The 23,137-nt window shown below is 40.1% G+C and overlaps 2 non-coding genes across 2 annotated transcripts; both read left to right on the top strand.

Annotated features, from left to right (window-relative positions):
• Positions 1–3,760: 3,760 nt before the first annotated feature.
• LOC148544823 (small nucleolar RNA R71) lies at positions 3,761–3,864 on the top strand. Its single transcript, XR_015901878.1, has one exon. It is a non-coding gene; the product is annotated as a small nucleolar RNA R71 (small nucleolar RNA).
• Positions 3,865–22,813: 18,949 nt separating this feature from the next.
• On the top strand, positions 22,814–22,920 carry LOC148544822 (small nucleolar RNA R71). The gene has a single exon (XR_015901642.1). It is a non-coding gene; the product is annotated as a small nucleolar RNA R71 (small nucleolar RNA).
• The last annotated feature ends 217 nt before the right edge of the window (positions 22,921–23,137 follow it).

Genomic DNA, 23,137 nt, shown 5'->3' with positions numbered 1-23,137 from the left:
GAAACTGGCCAAGATGCCCTGGCATCACAACACCAAACTTAAAGCTTGCTTGTCCCTAAGCAAGTACTGGAACAAGAGAATGATGAATGGAATATCCAGAGGAATGAGTCATTCTTGTGGAAGTCATGTTACTGATTTTATGGTGGTTTCATACATAGCAACTTAGGTTCATTCCATTACTGGCTTTCAGACTTTTATCATGTCCCTAAACACTTACTTTGTTTACATCCCATGAGACTTTTATTCATTGATCCTTTTATTGTTATTTCAAGGGTTATTTGTGTTATTTAGGCTAAGTGCTCTGTAAGGGGGCAACTCTTTAAGATAAGCTTTCAGCCAACACTCCCGAACCAGTTGGTTCAAGGTGCTAGGTGTTGAAGCACCCCTAAGGACTTACTCCCTCAAGTCTCTCCTCCATACATACACACCACAGGCATATAGTTCATTTATTTTCTTTCTTGAGACCTTGGTGTCCAGCACCTCTTTGGGTTACTAAATGCTCTGTAGTGAGGGTTACTCTTGATAGTGGATTTTCTGCTGATAATCCCGGGTTAGTTAACCCAAGTTACCAGGTGATAAAGCATCCCTGAGAGCTTATTCATCCAAGTAGATCCCTCACACAGGAGCACCACAGACACTTGTCTCAAGGTCCAAACCATTGGTGCCTAGCCTTATTGCTTACTCTTTTTCTTTTGTTTTTCACTTCCATTGTTCTTTCCCTTTTCTCTTATTAGGATCTTGTTATTAACTTAGTCTCATGGGTATATCCAAAGTCAAGTATTCAGGATAGATAGTTGTCCTCCTAGCCTTATGGTTGAACCAACTTAGCTAACTTATGACTATCCCAAAGATTCATGAATGCACTTCCACATTATGAACTCTACTCTGGTCTTTTAAAAAAACATTAACATTCTCTTCTTCATTTGATAAAAAAAGGACAAGCATACAAGTAAGTTAAGGAGGATGCAGTGACATAAAGACTAGCACACATAGACTTTCTTCAATTCCAAAAACTTAAAAGACATAATTGAAAAAGGTTTAAACATAACATGGAAGCAAGTTCTATTTCATACAAGATCTTCCTTATTTAAAACATAGAGAAAGATGGAACAAAGAAGGAACTCCACCACCTTTTACTGTTGTGGATGTCCATGCTCTTTGTTTGGTTGTCCAATCTATCCCTTTTTATGCTCCTTTTCTTTTCCTATAAAGACAAACTAAGAAAAGTAAGAAAAGATATTAAAATGACCATATGAACTTTACGGCTAATATTAATAAAAGGGAAGAAAGGATTTGATTTTTTTTTTATTTATGAATTCCAACTAACTAACTAACTATTGGTGGGTCCTTATATGCATCTTGGTGGTACCATGGGGTGACACCAAACTTAGTTTGAAGCAATGTGCTGAAAAGTTTTGTTCAAAGCTCCCAAGACTAGCATGCATCTTGGTTTGCTTTGAACACCAAACTTGTTCTTCACTATATACTGCATGATAAAGATTTCACCAAGTGTTTGTCAAGTTTGGGTTGAAATTCATAAACATTAATTTATTCATTATTTTAAAAACATATAAAACATGGGTTTCCTCCCATGAAGCGCTTCTTTAGCGTCACTAGCTTGACGTTTTTTCTTCATCAGGGTGGTTGGTAGTGCTTAAAGTCCTCCCCTCTTGCTGTGGACTTATATCCATTGGTTGGATCAATGATCTCCACATGTTCCAGGGAAAGAACTCTGTTGATAGTGAAGACCTTGGGTAACTGAGATGGTACAGAGGGGAGATTAGGGGGAATATCTGGGAAGTAAGCTGAGACAACTCTATCCCCTGGAGAGAAATCTTCCGTAGGGATTTTCTTGTTCCTCCACCTCCTTGGTACCTTCTTCTTTGTTTCTTTTGATGTTGCCTTCCCCTTGGTGACCTCTTTTTCTAAAGGAGTTGTGGTGCTGTCTTCACCTGCCTCTAGAGGTTTAGGTTCCTCCAACTTTTTCTTGAGCTGTGGCAATTGCTGTTTTCCTTGTTTATCTATTAAGGGGATCTCAGAATGAACTGGCTGTGCTTCAGTGCTTGTTTCCTCCTTCAGTGTCTCATTATCATTTGTGCTTAGTTCCTTGTCCTCTTGATCTGTTTCTTGTGAGAGTTTGAAAACATTGAAGCTGAGTCGTTCATCATGGATTCTCAATATTAGCTCCCCTTTCTCTACATCGATAAGTGCTCTGGACGTAGCTAGGAATGGTCTTCCCAATATGATTGGATGAGTGTGACTCTCTTCCATGTCCAGAATGACAAAGTCTGTTGGGAGAAAGTATTTCCCAACTTTTAGCAACACATTTTCCACCACTCCTATTGCTTGCTTTTGAGTTTTGTCAGTCAGTCTGATGATTACATCTATGGGTATTATCTCATTGATCTGCAGCCTCTTTGCCAGGGATAAGGGTAGTAAGTTGATGCTGGCCCCTAAATCACATAGTGCTCTATCAAACATAGTTTCACCTATGGCACAAGGGATGTGAAAACTCCCTGGATCTCTTCTTTTTGTAGGCAACTCAGGTTGAATAAGGGCACTACATTCCTTGTTCATCACTATAGTCTGGCCTCCTTTGAGTGAGCTTTTCCTGGGAAGAAGTTCCTTCATATACTTGATGAATGCAGGCATTTGTTGAATTGCCTTGATGAATGGTATGTTCACATGCAGAGATGCAAACAAGTCTAGGAACCTTGAGTATATTCTTTTTCCCACAGCACCATTGAGCAGTTGAGGGAAGGGTGCATAGAGCTTCAGCAGCTCTTGTTGTGAGATTTCTGGTTCTTGGCGATCTCTATCCTCCTCCTTTGTTGAGTTGTCTTCAGGTTGTTTGCAAAGTTTGCCTTGCTTGTCTTCAGTCTCTTGATCACTCGCAGTGACCATTTTGCAATCTTCCCATCTTACTTTCTTTGCTTCTCCTTTGGAGTTTTTCTCTGTGTCACTTGGGAAGCTATCAGTAGGTTTGTGAATCTTCTCAGCTAAATATCCCACCTGAAATTCCAGTTTCCTGATGGTCTCTCCCTGGTTCTTAATATTGGCTTGCACCTCCTCTTTGAACACCTTATTTTCTTGAATCTCTTGGCATATTCCTTCAAGTAGGGCTTCAATCTTAGAGAGCTTGTCATCAATTGATGAGTGATTCAGAGCAGATGTGCTGTTTTGGTTTTGACAGGCGTGTGGAGAAGTGTTGTTGTGGGGGTGTTGAGATGTCCTCTGTGTGAATTCCTGGTGAGCTGCATTGTTGTTGGAGTTGTAACGTCTATGGTCTTGGTTTTGATCTTGCTCACTTCCCCACCCAAAGTTTGCGTGGTTTCTCCATCTAGGGTTATAGGTCTTGGAGTATGGATCATAGTTTTTCCATGGTGAATTCCCAATGTAGTTGGCTTGCTCTTGACTCCCCTCTGCTTCTTCATTCACTCCTTCTTGGGTTGTTGATGAAGTGGAGATTGCTGCTACTTGATTCATCTCCATCTTCTTGGTGAGGTCAGCCAGCTGCTGGGTAATGAGCTTGTTTTGGGCCAACAGAGCATCTACATTGTTTAGCTCCATTACTCCTCTTGTGTTCCCTCTTTCGGAAGCATAGAAGTAGTCGTTCTCTGCTACTGTTTCAATAACATCTATGGCTTCCTTAATAGTCTTCTTCTTGTTCAAAGATCCTTCGGATGAATGGTCTACGGCCTTCTTTGACTCATAAGAGAGTCCTTCATAGAAAATGTGCAGCTGCGCCCATTCGTTGAACATGTCAGGTGGACACCTCCTTGTTAAGTCCTTGAACCTCTCCCATGCTTCATATAGAGTCTCACCATCTTGTTGCCTGAAAGTTTGGACCTCAGCTCTCAGCCTATTGATTCGTTGAGGAGGGTAAAATCTTGCTAAAAATTTGTTCACCACGTCTTCCCAAGTTGTCAAGCTTTCCCTTGGGAAGGATTCCAGCCACTTGGCTGCTTTGTCCCTAAGTGAGAATGGAAATAGGAGCAGTCTATAGGCGTCAGGGTGAACACCATTAGACTTCACTGTGTCAAGAAGGTGGTCAAATGTTGATTGGGATCTTCTTGAACACCTCCTCCAAACGAGCAGTTGTTCTGAACAAGGGTGATGAGCTGTGGTTTAAGTTCAAAGTTGTTGGCATGGATTGTTGGCTTTTGGATGCTACTTCCACAATTGCCTGGGTTTGGATTGATGTAAGAGCCCAAAACTCTTCTATCCTCCCCAGCATGATTTGCTCAACCTCCTCCCCCATGGTTGTGATCCTCTTCTTCATGATGGTTTTCCATGTTGTCTTCCATGTTTGTTTCAAAGAATTCCTCTTTTTCCTCAGCACCAACCACTTTCTTTCATCTTGCCTCCCTCCTTAATCTAAGGAAGGTCCTCTCAGGTTCAGAATCGAAGGAAGTTGAAGCCCCGCTTCTTCTCCCTGTCATACAACCATCAAGTGCAAGCAAGAAAAGATAGGTGCAGAAAGTATTTGTGTCAGAATTACTGTTAGTTGTGGGTGATGCAATATATCAAACAGTTAGTGGGTTAGCAAACAGAATTGAAAATAACAAAGTAAAACAAAAGAGTAGAGGCGGAAGGGAAGAAGTTTAACGAAAACAAAAAGTAAATCACTCAAACAGAAAATGAAATTCACAAAAATAAAAATGCTCAATCTAGTGATCTTCCAATTTAATCATTGTTGATGCACAATCAATCCCCGGCAACGGCGCCATAAACTTGATGCACGGAAAACTTGTCTCTCAACAAATCTCCTTTTGGCAAGTGTACCAAATTTGTCGTCAAGTAAAAACTCACAATAGAGTGAGGTCGAATCCCACAGGGATTGATTGATCAAGCAACTTTAATTAGAAGAATGTTCTAGTTGAGCGAATCTAGAATTTGGGTTGAGAGTTGCAGAAAATAAAATGGCGGGAATGTAAATAACAGAAAAGTAAATGCTAGAATTAAAGGACTGGAAGTAAATGACTGAAAATAAATTGCAGAATTGTAAATGGGAATGGGGGATTTGCTCATAAAAGTAAATGGAAGAAATTAAAGAGAATGGGTAAGATCAGAGATGGGGAGTTCATTGGGCTTAGGAGATGTTGCAATTCTCCGAATCAAGTTCATTTTCATCTCTTCCTCAATCAATGCACTCATTGATCACCTTGGCAATCTTAAGTGATTGAATTACAATTTCTTGCAATTCAATCTCTCAAATCTTGATCAATAGCCAATTCCTTGGTCAATTGCTCATGAGAAGAGATGAAGTATGGTCACTGATTATACCACATGCTTTTCCCAAATCAAGTATTGAGAGGGTTATAGTCACATACCCATCCAAACCCAATTTGGTCCAGCATGAGAAAGCATTTCTAGCTTGATCTCTTCATTCCTCTTTCAAGGTTCAAAAGAGATCCAAGTTTGAATAGCTTCTCTTCCAACATAACTACTCAATGGGATGAAGATCGAAAGCTTTCAAGAAAAATCAAGAGAAAAGATAGAAGAAGAATAATGAAAATTAGTATTAATCCATCAAATTACAACAGAGCTCCCTAACCCAATGAAAGGGGTTTAGTTCTTCATAGCTCTTGAAAATGAAAATAAAGATGGAGAATACATCATAGAACTAGAAATTACAGAGAAAGTAAAATACAGAGAGTAATTCTCTTTTTCCAACTTTCCGAACTCCCTTTTACAATTCAAAGCTACTCCTATATATACTACTCTTCTCAGCTTCTAGTTTGCTCTTCAAGTCTTGGGCCTTTGGATCTTGAGTTTGAAGCAGTTCTTTTCTTCATTTGGGCTTGGCTTTACTTGCAGAGAGAAAGTGCTAAGTGGGAAGAGACTTTAGCTCAGGGCGTTAGGGGTGTTAACATTTAGTGAAAGTATAAGTTCGAGAACGTTAGTGACACTTAACATTTTCACTAACGTTCCAATGTACCCCTTTGCCTCACGTTAGAGCCCACGTTAACTAGGTTAACGTGGCTTCTAGCATGGCCTTGCCAAACTTCGAGAACGTTAGTGACACTCAATATTGTCACTAACGTTCTAGTGTGCCCCTATTTGCTTCACGTTAAGGCCCACGTTAACTAGGTTAACGTGGCTTCTAACGTGGCCTTGCCAAACTTCGAGAACGTTAGTGACACTCAACATTGTCACTAATGTTCCAATGTGCCCCTAGATCTCACGTTAGAGTCCACGTTAACTAGGTTAACGTGGCTTCTAACGTGGCCATTCTTAGCCATCCCAATGTTAGTGACAATGTTGAGTGTCACTAACGTTGGCTCATCATTCATTCCTCATCGTTAGCTTCCACGTTAACTAAGTTAACGTGGAAGTTAACGTGGCTCCTTGGGGGTTGTGTGGTTGCTTCCAACGTTAGTGACAATGTTGAGTGTCACTAACGTTGTCGACAACTCTCACTTCTCACGTTAGCTCCCACGTTAACCAAGTTAATGTGGGAATTAACGTGGTGTGTTGCATCCTTAGGCCAACGTTAGTGACAATGTTGAATGTCACTAACGTTGGCTTCTCTTCCCCCTTTAACGTTAGAGGCCACGTTAACTAGGTTAACGTGGGCTCTAACATGGACACTCATGAGTGTTTGCCAATGTTAGTGACAATGTTAACTGTCACTAACATTGGCTCAACTTCCCTTCTCCACGTTAGAGTGCACGTTAACTTAGTTAACGTGACTCTTAACGTGGGCAATGATGGCTTTGAGAGTGTTATTGGCAATCACTTTTCTCATTAACCTTGCAAGTTACCTCCCTTTCCTTGCTTCCTTTGGTCCTGAAATCAAGCAACAAAGTGCATCAAAGTTCTAGTCCAAGTCATGGATGCAGCATACAATTTGTCACTAAATTCATGCAAAATCCTCATGAAATAATGTAAAATGCACAATGTATGCTTGAATCAAGCTGTAGGTGAATATCTACCCAAAACTAGCTTATTTCCTAAAGAAATGCATGAAACTACCCTAAAAATAGTAAGGAAAAGGTCAGTGAAACTGGCCAAGATGCCCTGGCATCAAGGGGCTGGAGGTGGTGTGGTGGTTTGGGTTGGGATGGGTTGGCACAGGGGGACGAAGAATGAAGAAAGGGTTGATGGTGTGGGTAAGGCGCGATAAAGGTTTTGTTTCAAATGAACGTTCAAAACACACTTTGTACATACGCATAAGGACGTGTGCGTACGCACACTAAGGAAATCAAAGGGTGTTCATACACGCAATAGTGTGCAGACGCTCCTGCCAAAAAGAGTGACAACGAATGTGCGTACACACATGTCGGTGCATGCGCACAGAAAGCAAGATAATCACTTTTTTAACTGAAAAAAGGATCATGTGTGCATGCGCACATAGGCGTGCATACGCACATAGGCGTGCATACGCACATAGGGGAAAATGGGTTGGGTTGCGAGTGCACAAGCATGTTCGGACACTCCTGGCAGGAAGCATTAAATAGAGACTGCGTATGCACAGGGTGGTACATCACACAGATTTATTCGAATGGGGTAAGTGTGTGATGAGCGGATATTTTATACGCTTTTTTATGTTATTTTCTTAGGGTTTTCAGTATGTTTTGTTAAGTTTTAGTATGTTTTAGCAAGTTTTATTTCTAAGTTCACTTTTTGGATGCTACTTTGAGATTTTATGTTTTTCTTATGATTTTAGGTGAATTTTGGGTGAATTTGGCAAAGTCTGATTCAGATGCAAGAAAAGCATAATAGATGTTGCCAAAATCTGACCTCTGTGCATTCAAACGAATATTTTTGGAGCTACAGAGGTCCAATTGACACGCTCTTAATAGCTTTGGAAATAACTTCCAGGGATTTCCAGAAATATATAATGGTTTATACTTTTATTTGGAGACAACTGCCCAAAACGGGCATTGAACATCCAACTTACCCCCTTTCTGGCGTTCAACGCCCAAGAAGGACCAACCTCTCAAGTTGAACGCCACAAAGAAAGCAAGGAGGCAGCGTGGACACTCCCTAGTGGGTGTTCAATTCCCACTCCCTCAAGTTGGATGCCAAGCTCAGCCCAAACACTCACCAAGTGGGCCCAGAAGTGGATTTTAGCACTCCTTAGCTTAGTTTCGCATACCTTTGTACTTTTAATTTTAAATTAACATCTTTTAGGGTTAGCATCTCCTATTTAAAGAGAAGAACACTTAGGAATTAGACACGCCTCCGAGGGAGGACGGACACCTTCAGACACACCTAAGTTTCTCTATAAATTATAAGCTACTAAATCTCCTAGGTTAAGGTTAGGAGCTCTGCTGATTCCTATGGATTAATACAATTACTTTTCTATTCGAATGAATGTTTGATTCTATTCTATGATGCATTATCATTCTTCATACTTATGAATCTCTATTCTACATGAGTTTCTTACGAGTTCTGACCCAGATAATATTGAACTACAGCTTGAGGATGCATCATGGGTACCAAGAGAATTATCTGGGCTAATTGGGGTATGTGACATAAAACCTCATTAGTCAGGGGTAATTGAAGTTCCTGTGGCTCTAAGGTCTAGAACCATAAGAGCATCAATCTCTGATCCAGAAGATCCAACCTTGTCTGTGGCGTTTTGAATAGGATCATCAAGGAGATTGAATTGCGCGCGCTTCACCCTCTCCCAAATTGATCTAGTCCATTTGGATGTTTGGTCTGGACCTGAGGAGTTTAATGACCACAACCCATGGCTTAATCACTTACAGCCTTGCCATTGAAGGAATCATTCATCATTTAAGTAGAGAGTATGACGTATAACTCCAGAAGAAGAAGCATCTCTGAAGCCTTAACTGACATCTCATTACTGTCTCTATCTTAATTATTCATTACTTTTGTTCTTGTTTGTTTATGTGCCTACAACAATCAAAACTATCTTTCTCTTTGCCTGACTAAGATATGCAGAATAACCACAACTTTCTCAATCTGGCAATCCTCATGGGATTCGACCCTTACTCACCTGAGGTATTACTTGCATGACCCGGTGCACTTGCCGATTCAGTTGTGCAAGTTTTAAATTTTGCACACCAGTTTGCGTACGCACAGGTGTGTGCGTACGCATAAAACTCTATTTTCCCAAAATTTTTAAGCCTCTGAAAGAGTTATTTTCATCGGTTAAGAATTTTCACACAAATAATTCCGTTGATAGTATAGTTTCCAACTAACAAATAATACTCGATCAAAGTTTTAATATGGTTGTCACAAGTACAAACCCTAATAAAATAACCGATAGTATTTAAACCTCGGGTTATCTCACAAGGAATTACAATGAAGTGGTTAATTATTGGCTATAAAAAAACAATGGGGTTTGATGTGTTGATTGGCAAAAAAATAAAAAAGCAAGAAAGTAAAATGACAATTAACTAGTAAAAGAAAGGAAAAGAACTCTTGGCTAAGGCATGGGAATTGAGATCACCATCCTTGTCTACAAATCATGTATTGACAATTATGAGGGACCAACTCATCAAGTCTATTTCTATGCTTGAAGTACGTCAAAAGTCTACTTCAACACTTGAAGTACGTCAAATAGGCTTGATCAACATCAATCCATAATTCCTAACCTAGATACTAATTAACTTAGTAGTAGGATAGCGTTAATGGTTATCAAATTGACCACGAAGGGTTCTTAAATCATCAATTCAATGAGACCCAATGACTCAAGGTCACCCAATTCCCTTAGCCTAGGCCAAGAGTAAAGAAAACTACTCTAATTCTAGTGGAAACATTTTATCAAACACCTAGAGTGCAATAAAAGTAAACATCACAAAATGCAAGAATTAATAAAAGCTATAACTAACACAAACAAGAAATCAACAATAGCAAGTGAGGTAAACATCAAGAGACATAGAAATATAAAATTGCATTAAAAGAAAATTAAAATCCAACAAGGGTTCATAAACATAAAAGAGAGAAAATAAGAAATTAAGAAGAAAAACTAAGAAGCTTAACACAATAGAACACTAAAATATAAAGAGAATTGAAATAAGAACAAGAATTAAAAGTTGGATCTAAGGAAATTTAACCTAAACTACCCTAAATTCTAGAGAGAAAGGAGAGCCTCTTTCTCTAGAATTCTAACCTATAACATGATGAAAACTATACTATGACTCCTTCCCCACCAAATTCATCCAACTCTTCTCCATCACTCAAATCATAAATATGAGGTTGAGAGAAATCTATCTCAATGTTGCTTTCAATTTCATCGGGAGAAGATTCTTCAAACTCAAGGGGTTCAGTTGTGGATGCAAATTCATTACTAGGAGGGCTTGATTCATGATTTGCATCACTGAGGGAACTTGCCTCTTGATCTATTTCGTCCAATTCTTCATAGGGAATATGCCTTGGAGGGTGTGCACTACCTTCCTCAACATTAATTTCAAGCTTCTTGGAGGAATATTCTACAACTCTAGATTCCCACGGAGGTTCAACATCTCCTAAGTCTTCAACCACTTCTTCCTCTTCAACAATTACGGCTTCCTCCAATTGTTCCAATACAAAGTCACATTCCTCACTTTCCACCGGAGTTTCTAGTCTCTCTTTCATGCTACGTTCTTCATTAGATTCTTCACATGTAGCCATGGAAGTTCCTTGAGTGTCCAAATATTGGGAAGCTAATCGACTTACTAACTCGGTCACGGCAGCCACGAATTCTAGTGTCGTCCCTAATATTTCTCTTTGCCCTTGAAAAATAAGATCAAGGGTGTCATCCACTGGAGGTTAAGGTGGATGGAAGGGTTCATCGGTTGGGAGAAGGGGTTCATAATAGGAGGGTGGTTCATCATGATAAAGATGTGGCAGTTCAACACTCTCCATCTTTTCCACTTGTTACACAACACACTCCAGTCCCTTGTTCTCAAGTTGAGATTCCAAGATCTCCTTCATGCTCTGCTCTTTGGTTGACTGTCCACATTCATTCGTGGAAATTCTTTGTTTGTTGCATGAGTCCCATGGGTCGATGGTGGCTCTCGTTTTGGCAATGTTAGCCATGAGAGCTTCATGTTCTTTTCGGTCTTCCTCTCGCTCCATTTGATGGATGGTTGCTTGAAGTCGATCCATTGCTTCCTTAAAATGATCTCGTGGCTCTTGTTTCGCTTGGCTAACATAATTAGGGTCATATTGCTCTTGGATTGATGGATATGGACATTCCCCTATGGAGGGTTGTGGTGGAAAGGAAAATTCATCTTGTGGTTGAAAGTTCGCATACATTGGAGGTGGTGTATATTGAGGTCGTAGTTCTTGAGAGTAATTGGGTTGGAATTGGGGTGGCTCTATGTATGGTTCATTTGGCTCATAAGGTGGTTGGTATGGTGGATATGGGTTAGGGTCATATGGAAGTGTTTGATTATAGGGGGCTTGTGAGTATGGTGGTTCAAAGCTATGTTGAACAGGGAGTTCATAGGCATATGGTGGTAGTTGTTGGTAGTCACAAGGAGGTCCACCATATCCATTGTCTTGGTATGCATCATGGAATGGTTGTTGCTTATAGTACATTGGAAGAGGTTGTTGCCAAGAGGGTTGATCAAATCCTTGTGGCTCCTCCCATCTTTGATTGTCCCATCCTTGATGCAAGCCTTCATTGTAATCTCCACTTCCTACAACATAAATGTAACCACACTCATAGCCAAAGGGGTGAGAATTCATGATAGCGAGAGAAAATAAAAACGAATACTAACAAAAACTAATGAAAATAAATTCCTAAAACTAGCAAAAAGTAACAAATAACAAAAAGGCAAACATATTCACAATATTCACAATAACCAATAATAAGGCACACATTTGCAATTTCCCAGCAACGGTGCCAAAAACTTGATGGAGGAAAATTGTCAATAAAGAATTTCACAAAAATATCGCGTTGCAAGTATAGTTCTAAACCAACAAATTATCCTCGGTCAACGTTTAAATTGTTTGTCACAAATACAAATCCAATAAAATTAACCAAATTATTTAAACCTCGAGTCGTCTCTCAAGGAATTGCAGGGAAGTGTGTTTATTATTGGTTATGAGATTGTATCTTTTTGGGTTTTGAGTTTAATAAGCAAGGAATGTAAATAACAAGAAAATAACTAACAACTAAGAAAAGTCCTAGCAAGGGTTGAGAATCGGAATTTCTATCCTCATTATCATTGTCAATTGTGATGGTAATTGCAAATTTCTCTCACTTAGTTAACCTCTAACAATTAAAGGAAAGTCAAGTGAGCAAATCAACTTGAGTTCACAAGTCCTAATCAAAGACTAGAGTTAGTGAAGCTCAAGCCAACTAGCAACTTTCAATCACCGACTGGTGCACGAATTGTAAATCACACTTTTCACAACTCGTACCACTAACCAGCAAGTGCACTGGGTCGTCCAAGTAATACCTTACGTGAGTAAAGGTCGATCCCACGGAGATTGTTGGCTTGAAGCAAGCTATGGTTACTTTGTAATTCTTAGTCAGGAAATCAATGATAAAAGTGATTATATTTATGAAGAGTAAAAAGCATAAATTAAATAATACTTGTTATGCAGTAATGGAGAACAGATTGAGGAATTGGAGATGCTCTATCTTCCAAATCTCTGCTTTCCAACTGTCTTCTTCTTCACGCACGCAGGTCTCCTTCTATGGCAAGCTGTATGTTGGTGGATCACCGTTGTCAATGGCTACCATTCGTTCTCTCAGTGAAAATGGTCCAATTGCGCTGTCACCGCACGGCTAATCATCTGTCGGTTCTCACTCATGTTGGAATAGGATACATTGATCCTTTTGCGTCTGTCACTACGCCCAGCACTTGTGAGTTTGAAGCTCGTCACAGTCATCCTATCCCAGATCCTACTCAGAATACCACAGACAAGGTTTATACTTTCTGGATCTCAGGAATGGCCGCCAATAATCCTAGCCTATACCACGAAGACTCTGATCATGAACCAAGAGGCTAAGAGATACACACTCAATCTAAGGTAGAACGGAAGTGGTTGTCAGGCACGCGTTTATAGGTTTCGAATGATGATGAGTGTCACGGATCATCACATTCATCACGGTTAAGTACAAGCGAGTATCTTAGAATAGACACAAGCGTGATTCAATAGAAAACAGAAGTAATTGCATTAATTCATCGAGACACAGCAGAGCTCCTCACCCCCAACCATGGGTTTAGAGACTCATGCTGTCAGAAATACAATATAAAACGTGAAAATGTCATGAGGTACAAAATAAATCTCTAAAAGTTGTTTAAATACTAAACTAGTAACCTAGGTTTACAGGAATTGAGTAAACTATGATAGATAGTGCAGAAATCCACTTCCGGGGCCCACTTGGTGTGTGCTGGGGCTGAGACTTGAGCTTCACACGTGCCTAGACTGTTTTTGGAGTTAAACGTCAGGTTGTAACCTGTTTTGGGCGTTTAACTCCAACTTGTAACCTGTTTCTGGCGTTTAACGCCAGAATAGGGCAGAGAACTGGCGTTGAACACTAGTTTGTATCATCTAAACTCAGGCAAAGTATGGACTATTATATATTTCTGGAAAGCCCTGGATGTCTACTTTCCAACTCAATTGAGAGCGCGCCATTTTGACTTCTGTAGCTCCAGAAAATTCACTTTGAGTGCAGGGAGGTCAGATTTCAACAACATCTGCAGTCCTTTTTCAGCCTCTAAATCAGATTTTTGCTCAGTTCCCTTAATTTCAGCCAGAAAATACCTGAAATCATAGAAAAACACACAAACTCATAGTAAATTCCAGAAATGTGATTTTTATTTAAAAACTAATAAAAATAAACTAAAAACTAATTAAATCATACTAAAAACTTTGTAAAAACAATGCCAAAAAGCGTATAAATTATCCGCTCATCACAACACCAAACTTAAATTGTTGCTTGTCCCCAAGCAACTGAAAATCAAATAGGATAAAAAGAAGAGAATATACTATAAATTCCAAAATATCAATGAAACTTAGCTCCAATCAGATGAGCGGGACTAGTAGCTTTTTGCCTCTTGAATAGTTTTGGCATCTCACTTTATCCATTGAAGTTCAGAATGATTGGCATCTATAGGAACTTAGAATTTAGATAGTGTTATTGATTTTCCTAGTTTAGTATGTTGATTCTTAAACACAGCTACTTTATGAGTCTTGGCCGTGGCCCTAAGCACTTTGTTTTCCAGTATTACCACCGGATACATAAATGCCACAGACACATAACTGGGTGAACCTTTTCAGATAGTGACTCAGCTTTGCTAGAGTCCCAATTAGAGGTGTCCAGGGTTCTTAAGCACACTCTATTTTTGCTTTGGACTTCGACTTTAACCGCTTAGTCTCAAGTTTTCACCTGACACCTTCACGCCACAAGCACATGGTTAGGGACAGCTTGGTTTAGCCGCTTAGGCCAGGATTTTATTCCTTTAGGCCCTCCTATCCACTGATGCTCAAAGCCTTGGATCCTTTTTATTACCCTTGCCTTTTGGTTTTAAGGGCTATTGGCTTTTTGCTCTTGCCTTTTGGTTTAAAGAGCTTTTGGCTTTTTCTGCTTGCTTTTTCTTTTTCTTTCTTCTTTTTTTTCGCCATTTTTCTTTTCTCTTCTCTTTTTTTTTCGCAAGCTTTTGTATTCACTGCTTTTTCTTGCTTCAAGAATCAATTTTATGGTTTTTCAGATTATCAATAACATTTCTCCTTTTTCATCATTCTTTCAAGAGCCAACATATTTAACATTCATAAACAACAAATTCAAAAGCCATATGCATTGTTCAAGCATTCATTCAGAAAACAAAAACTATTGTCACCACATCAAAATAAGTAAACTAATTTCAAGGATGAATTCGAAATCACGTACTTCTTGTTCTTTTGTGATTAAAAACATTTTTCATTTAAGAACGGTGATGGATTCATAGGACATTCATAGCTTTAAGGCATAGACACTAGACACTAATGATCATGTAAGAAAGACACAAACATAAATAAACATAAAGAACATTGATGCGGGTGGAAACTGTCTCTCAACAAATTTCCTTCGGCAAGTGTACCGAATTTATCGTCAAGTAAAAACTCACAATAGAGTGAGGTCGAATCCCACAGGGATTGATTGATCAAGCAACTTTAATTAGAAGAATGTTCTAGTTGAGTAAATCCAGAATTTGGGTTGAGAGTTGCAGAAAATAAAATAGCGGGAATGTAAATAACAGAAAAGTAAATGCTAAAATTAAAGAACTGGAAGTAAATGACTGAAAGTAAATTGAAGAATTGTAGATGGGAATGGGGGATTTGCTCATAAAAGTAAATGGCAGAAATTAAAGAGAATGGGTAAGATCAGAGATGGGGAGTTCATTGGGCTCAGGAGATGTTGCAATTCTCCGGATCAAGTTCATTTTCATCTCTTCCTCAATCAATGCACTCATTGATCTCCTTGGCAATCTTAATTGATTGAATTACAATTTCTTGCAATTCAATCTCTCAAATCTTGATCAATAGCCAATTCCTTGGTCAATTGCTCATGAGAAGAGATGAAGTATGGTCACTGATTATACCACATGCATTTCTCAAATCAAGTATTGAGAGGGTTATAGTCACATACCCATCCAAACCCAATTTGGTCCAGCATGAGAAAGCATTTCTAGCTTGATCTCTTCATTCCTCTTTCAAGGTTCAGAAGAGATCCAAGTTTGAATAGCTTCTTTTCCAAGATAACTACCCAATTGGATGAAGATCGAAAGCTTTCAAGTAAAATCAAGAGAAAAGATAGAAGAAGAATAATGAAAATTTGTATTGATCCATCAAATTACAACAGAGCTCCCTAACCCAATGAAAGGGGTTTAGTTGTTCATAGCTCTCGAAAATGAAAATAAAGATGGAGAATACATAATAAAACTAGAAAAATGCAAAGAAGGTAAAATACAGAGAGTAGTTCTCTTTTCCAACTTCCAGAACCCCCTTTAACAATTCAAAGCTACTCCTATATATACTACTTCTCTCAGCTTCTAGTTGGCTCTTCAAGTCTTGGGCCTTTGGATCTTGAGTTTGAAGCAGTTCTCTTCTTTATTTGGGCTTGGCTTTACTTGCAGAGAGAAAGTGTGAAGTGGGCAGAGACTTTAGCTCAGGACGTTAGGGGTGTTAACGTTTAGTGAAAATATGAGTTCGAGAACGTTAGTGACAATCAACTTTCTCACTAACGTTCCTAAGTAAAAGCCACGTTAACTTCAACGTTAGTGGCACAAACGTTGCCACTAACGTTGCCTCTAAGTCCTTCGCACACGTTATTGAGACTTAACATTCCTAATCACTTTGAAAAACCCCATTTGTTCCCACGTTAGAGCCCACATTAACTTAGTTAACGCGGCTCTTTAACGTGGGCTTGCCATCTTTCGAGAACGTTAGTGACACTTAACATTGTCACTAACGTTCCAAGGTGCCCCTATGCCTCACGTTAGAGTCCACGTTAACTAGGTTAACGTGGCTTCTAACGTGGCCATGCTTAGCCATCCCCAACGTTAGTGACAATGTTGAGTGTCACTAACGTTGGCCATTCTTTCACTCATCAACGTTAGCTTCCACGTTAACTAAGTTAACGTGGGAGTTAACGTCGCTCCTTGGGGGGTTGTATGGTTGCTTCCAACGTTAGTGACAATGTTGGGTGTCACTAACGTTGTCGACCACTCTTGCTTCTTACGTTAGCTCCCACGTTAACCAAGTTAACGTGGGAGTTAATGTTGTATGTTTCTCCTTAGGCCAACGTTAGTGACAATGTTGAATGTCACTAACGTTGGCGTTTCTTCCCCCTTTTAACGTTAGAGGCCACGTTAACTAAGTTAACGTGGACTCTAACGTGGCCACTTATGAGCATTTGCCAACGTTAGTGACAATGTTAAGTGTCACTAACGTTGGCTCAACTTTCCCTCTCCACGTTAGAGTTCACGTTAACTTAGTTAACGTGACTCTTAACGTGGTCAATGATGGCTTCGAGAGCGTTATTGGCAATCACTTTTCTCATTAACTTTGCAAGTTATCTCCCATTCCTTGCTTCCTTTGGTCCTGAAATCAAGCAATAGAGCGCATCAAAGTTCTATTCCATGTCATGGGCAATGCAACATACAATTTGTCACTAAACTCATGCAAAATCCTCATGAAATAATGTAAAATGCACAATGTATGCTTGAATCTAGGTGTAAGTGAATATCTACCCAAAACTAGCTTATTTCCTAAGAGAATGCATGAAAGTAACCTAAAAATAGTAAAGAAAAGGTCAGTGAAACTGCCCAAGATGCCCTGGCATCACAACACCAAACTTAAAGCTTGCTTGTCCCTAAGCAAGTACTGGAACAAGAGAATGATGAATGGAATGCCAAGAGCAATGAGTCATTCTTGTGGAAGTCATATCACTGATTTTATGGTGGTTTCATGCATAGCAACTTAGGTTCATTCCTTTACTGGCTTTCAGACCTTTATCATGTCCCACAACACTCACTTTGCTTACATCCCATGAGACTTTTATTCATTGATCCCTTTATTGTCATTTCAGAGCTTATTGGTGTTCCTAGGCTAAGTGCTCTATAAGGGGGCAACTTTTTAAGATAAGCTTTCAGCCAACACTCCCGAACCAGTTGGTTCAAGGTGCTAGGTGTTGAAGCACCCCTAAGGACTTACTCCCTCAAGTCTCTCCCCCATACATACACACCACAGGCATATAGTTCATTTATTTTCCTTCTTGAGACCTTGGTGTCCAGCACCTCTTTGGGTTACTAAGTGCTCTGTAGTGAGGGTTACTCTTGATAATGGACTTTCAGCTGATAATCTCGGGTTAGTTAACCCAAGTTACCAAGTGATAAAGCACCCCTAAGAGCTTATTCATCCAAGTAGATCCCTCACATAGGAACACCACAGACACATATTTTAAGATCAAAACCATTGGTGCCTATCCTTATTGCTTACTCTTTTTTCTTTTGTTTTTCCACTTTCATTATTCTTTTCTCTTTCTCTTATTAGGATCTTGTCATATACTTAGTCTCATGAGTATATTCAAAGCAAAGTATTTAGGCCAGATAGCTGTCATCCCACCTTATGGTTGAACCAACTTAGCTAACTTATGATCATACCACAAACTCATGAATGTACTCCATAGTATGAATTCCACTCTGGTCTTTTGAAACATAAACATTCTCTCTTCATTTGATTTAAAGGGACAAGCATACAAGTAAGTTAAGGAGGATGCAGTAACATAAAGACTAGCACACATACACCTATTCAGAAAGAAAACTTAAAAGACAGAATTTAAAAAGATTTAAACATAACATGGAAGCAAGTTCTATTTCATACAAGATCTTCCTTATTTAAAGCATAGAAAACGATGGACTAAAAAGAACTCCACCACCTGTCATTCATGTGGATGCCCATGCTCCCATCCTTGCTTGTCCTCATTGTGTCTCTCTTGAGTGCTTGTACTTCCACTTCCCTTGCCTTTTCCAAGCAGTTTCTTCCAGAAGCCAGTATCTTCCATCTTCTTCTTTAGTGCTTCTTTCTGCTGTTTCACCTTCCCTTCTTCTTGCTCTACCAATTCTTTTTGGACCTCATCATATGTGGGAATGGCATAGTAGAGATGATGCATATGATTAGACAGGTAATTCAACTTGGCTTGAGTATTTATATAGAACTCCTCCCTATGTAGTTGCCTTCCTTCATTGAGTACACTGAACTCATTGAAAGTTTTCATTTGGGCTATTTGCCGCTGGTTGAGTTCTTGCAAGTGCTTCTCTTGAAGCTCTTGCCTCTCATTCACTTGGTTGATGGCTTGAGTGAGCTGGGAGTAATGTTCCTGCTGCTGCTCCATTTGTTGTTTTTGCCATGCTTCCTGTTGGCTCAACCAGTTGGTTTGAAGGTTCAGTATTTGCTCTTGTCCTTTCATATGTCTCATCCCCAGATCCTCAATGGCTCTTAGAAGGTGACTCATGTTCAAGTTAGCTGGATCATAATACTCTCCTTGTTGATATTCTTCCTGATGAGGTTCCTCTTGGTGAACTCTTTCTTTTGCTTTTAGTTTCCCTATTTGTGGCCTTCTTTGTTGCTGAGCAGGTGTAGTATAAACCAATCGCTTGAGTGTAACTGGCCTCCCTGGGTTCACCCAGTCTGGGTTGCTGTCCTCAAATACTACCTTGGCCTTGTTGCATAAGCGGAGAATGGTGCTGGGTACCAAAGCCTGGCACCTGAATCAATCTTCTCAGCCGAATCTTGAATCTCCTCGGCGATGAGCTCATTCACATTGATTTCCCCACCCTGTATTAAGCAATGCACCATAGTAGCTCGATTGATGTTTACCTCTGAATTATTTACAGCTGGTAGAATGGACCTCCTTACGAGTTCAAACCACCCCTTGGCTTCAGGGCTCAGGTCTCCCCTCTTGATGAACTTGGGTCTCCCATCTACGTACCTCTCCCAGTCAGCTGCTATAACACAGATGTTTGACACTATCTCTGAGAGCTCATCATTATCAGGGCTTCTACTTATCCTTGCCTGATAACTGTCCTCATCAAAATGAGGTGATTTCAGGTGAAGAACTCTTGTTATGGCATTTGGGCTGAAGTCCACCTCCTTTCCTCTCACGTAACTTTTGAAGGTTGGTGCCTTGGTTTTATCTTCTCTTACTACATTTGCATAAAATTCTTTGATGAGGCTTCCATTGATCTTCCCCTCTGGACTTGTGAGCAATTGCCACCCCCTCTGTTCGATTTTCTCCAGAATTTGTGGTGACTCATTTGCATTGATTTGGAAGATTAACTCTGGCAATATCTTTCTGGCCCTTATCCGTTCGAATTCACGTTCATGAAAGGCAGTTTTGAATTTCTTCTCATCGAAAGGAACACTCTCCATGGGTTCCTTCCTCTTTTTCCTCTTTGAGCTTGATGATGCCATGAATTGAGTTGCTGTTTTGAGGGGGGGTTGGAGGATACGGATAGATGAGGAATAGGTTAGCTAGGACAGAGTGTGATGAAGGAGGTTGAGCAAGCCGAAAGTATGAAGTGTGGAGAGTGGGAATTTGAGTGTGAGGAATGATCATGCACTAAGGTTCACTTATATAGGGAGATCATGAGTGGATGGAAGGTGTGGATTGCAAGGATTGTTGCTTGATGGACGGTCGGGGTTGTGTATGAAGGAAGGACAAGGATCATCACTTAATGAGAGTGATTGGTTCGGTCTTCAAGGGTCTTCCTTCTCCAATGTTGCATGGCAACGTTTCCCCATGCGTTCCCTCTTGAGACATGTGTGTAGTGTTCTTCATTAAGTGGCGGAATCTCCCCCTATTTAATTGTCCAATCAATCCCCTTCAATATTCTTTTCCTTTTTTCTATAAAGATTTAAAATAAGGAAATTAATATCATAAAAATCAAATTCTACGGCTAGAATAATAATGAGAAGAAAAAGAGTTTGTTTATTTATGAACTTCAACTAACTAACTACTTGTGTATCCTTATAGGCAGATTGATGGCACCATGGGGTGACACCAAACTTAGTTTGGAGCACTGTGATGAAAAGTTTTGTTCAAAGCTCCAAGAGTTCTGCTTTGAACACCAAACTTGTTCTTCACTATATACTGCATGATAAAGATTTCACCAAGTGTTTGTCAAGTTTGAGTTGAAATTCATAAACATTGATTTATTCACTATTTTCTAAAAATATATAAAACATGGGTTGCCTCCCATGAAGCGCTTCTTTAGCGTCACTAGCTTGACGTTTTTCCCTTCATCAGGGTGGTTGGTAGTGCTTAAAGTCCTCCCCTCTTGCTGTGGACTTATATCCATTGGTTGGATCAATGATTTCTACATGTTCCAGGGAAAGAACTCTGTTGATAGTGAAGACCTTAGGTAACTGAGATGGTACAGTGGGGAGATTAGGGGAAATATCTGGGAAGTAAGCTGAAACAACTCTATCCCCTGGAGAGAAGTCTTCCGTAGGGATCTTCTTGTTCCTCTACTTCTTTGGTACCTTCTTCTTTGTTTCTTTTGAGGTTGCCTTGCCCTCAGTGACCTCTTTTTCTAAAGGAGTTGTGATGTTATCTTTTCCTGCCTCTAGAGGTTTAGGTTCCTCCAATTTTTCCTTGAGTTGTGGCAATTGCTGTTTTCCTTGTTTATCAATTAAGGGGATCTCAGAATGAACTGGCTGTGCTTCAGTGCTTGTCTCCTCTTTCAGTATCTCATTATCTTTTGTGCTTAGTTCCTTGTCCTCTTGATCTATTTCTTGTGAGAGTTTGAAAACATTGAAGCTGAGTCGTTCATCATGGATTCTCAATATTAGCTCCCCTTTCTCTACATCGATAAGTGCTCTGGCCGTAGCTAGGAATGGTCTTCCCAATATGATTGGGTGAGTGTGACTCTCTTCCATGTCCAGGATGACAAAGTCTATTGGGAGAAAGTATTTTCCAACCTTTAGCAACACATTTTCCACCACTCCTATTGCCTGCTTTTGAGTTTTGTCGGCCAGTCGGATGATTACATCTGTGGGCATTATCTCATTGATATGCAGCCTCTTCACCAGGGATAAGGGCAGTAAGTTGATGCTGGCCCCCAAATCACATAGTGCTCTATCGAACATAGTTTCACCTATGGCACAAGGGATGTGAAAACTTCCTGGGTCTCTTCTTTTTGTAGGCAACTCAGGTTGAATAAGGGCACTACATTCCTTGTTCATCACTATAGTCTGGCCTCCTTTGAGTGAGCTTTTCCTGGGAAGAAGTTCCTTCTTATACTTGATGAATGCAGGAATTTGTTGAATTGCCTTGATGAATGGTATGTTTACATGCAGAGATGCAAACAAGTCTAGGAACCTTGAGTATATTCTCTTTCCCACAGCACCATTGAGCAGTTGAGGGAAGGGTGCATAGAGCTTCAGCAGCTCTTGTTGTGAGATTTCTGGTTCTTGGTGATCTCTATCCTCCTCCTTTGTTGAGTTGTCTTCAGGTTGTTCGAAAAGTTTGCCTTGCTTGTCTTCAGTCTCTTGATCACTTGTAGTGACCATTTTGCAATCTTCCCATCTTACTTTCTTTGCTTCTCCTTTGGGGTTTTTCTCCGTGTCACTTGGGAAGCCATCATTAGGTTTGGGAATCTTCTCAGCTAAACATCTCACTTGGAATTCCAGCTTCCTAATGGTCTCTCCCTGATTCTTAATATTGGCTCGCACCTCCTCTTTGTAAACCTTATTTTCTTGAATCTCTTGGCATATTCCTTCAAGTAAGGTTTCAATCTTAGAGAGCTTGTCATCATTCGGAGCAGATGTGCTGTTTTGGTTTTGATAGGCGTGTGGAGAAGTGTTGTTGTGGGGGTGTTGAGATTTCCTCTGTGTGAATTGTTGGTGAGCTGCATTGTTGTTGGAGTTGTAACGTCTCTGGTCTTGGTTTTGATCTTGCTGACTTCCCCACCCAAAGTTTGGGTGGTTTCTCCATCCAGGGTTGTAGGTCTTGGAGTATGGATCATAGTTTTGCCTTGGTGAATTCCCAATGTAGTTGGCTTGCTCCTGACTACCCTCTGCTTCTTCATTCACTCCTTCTTGGGTTGTTGATGAAGTGGAGATTGCTGCTACTTAGTTCTTCTCCATCTTCTTGGTGAGGTCAGCTAGCTGCTGGGTAATGAGCTTGTTTTGGGCCAACAGAGCATCTACATTGTTTAGCTCCATTACTCCTCTTGTGTTCCCTCTTTCGGAAGCATAGAAGTAGTCGTTCTCTGCTACTGTTTCAATAACATCTATGGCTTCCTCAATAGTCTTCTTCTTGTTCAAAGATCCTCCGGATGAATGGTCTACGGCCTTCTTTGACTCATAAAAGAGCCCTTCATAGAAAATGTGCAGCTGCACCCATTCGTTGAACATATCTGGTGGGCACCTCCTTGTTAGGTCTTTAAACCTCTCCCATGCTTCATATAGAGTCTCATCATCTTGTTGCCTGAAAGTTTGGACCTCAGCTCTCAACCTATTGATTCGTTGAGGAGGGTAAAATCTTGCTAAGAATTTGTTCACCACGTCTTCCCAAGTTGTCAAGCTTTCCCTTGGAAAAGATTCCAGCCATTTGGCTGCTTTATCCTTAAGTGAGAATGGAAACAAGAGCAGTCTATAGGTGTCAGGATGAACAACATTAGACTTCACTGTGTCACATATCCTCAGGAAGGTGGTTAGATGTTGATTGGGGTCT

Source organism: Arachis ipaensis, chromosome B9 (assembly GCF_059453495.1).
Source record: "Arachis ipaensis isolate K30076 ecotype BB chromosome B9, ASM5945349v1, whole genome shotgun sequence".
In the NCBI taxonomy this organism is placed as follows: Eukaryota; Viridiplantae; Streptophyta; class Magnoliopsida; order Fabales; family Fabaceae; genus Arachis; species Arachis ipaensis.
Note: the sequence above shows the minus strand (reverse complement) of the source record. Positions and strands in the feature narration are given on the sequence as shown.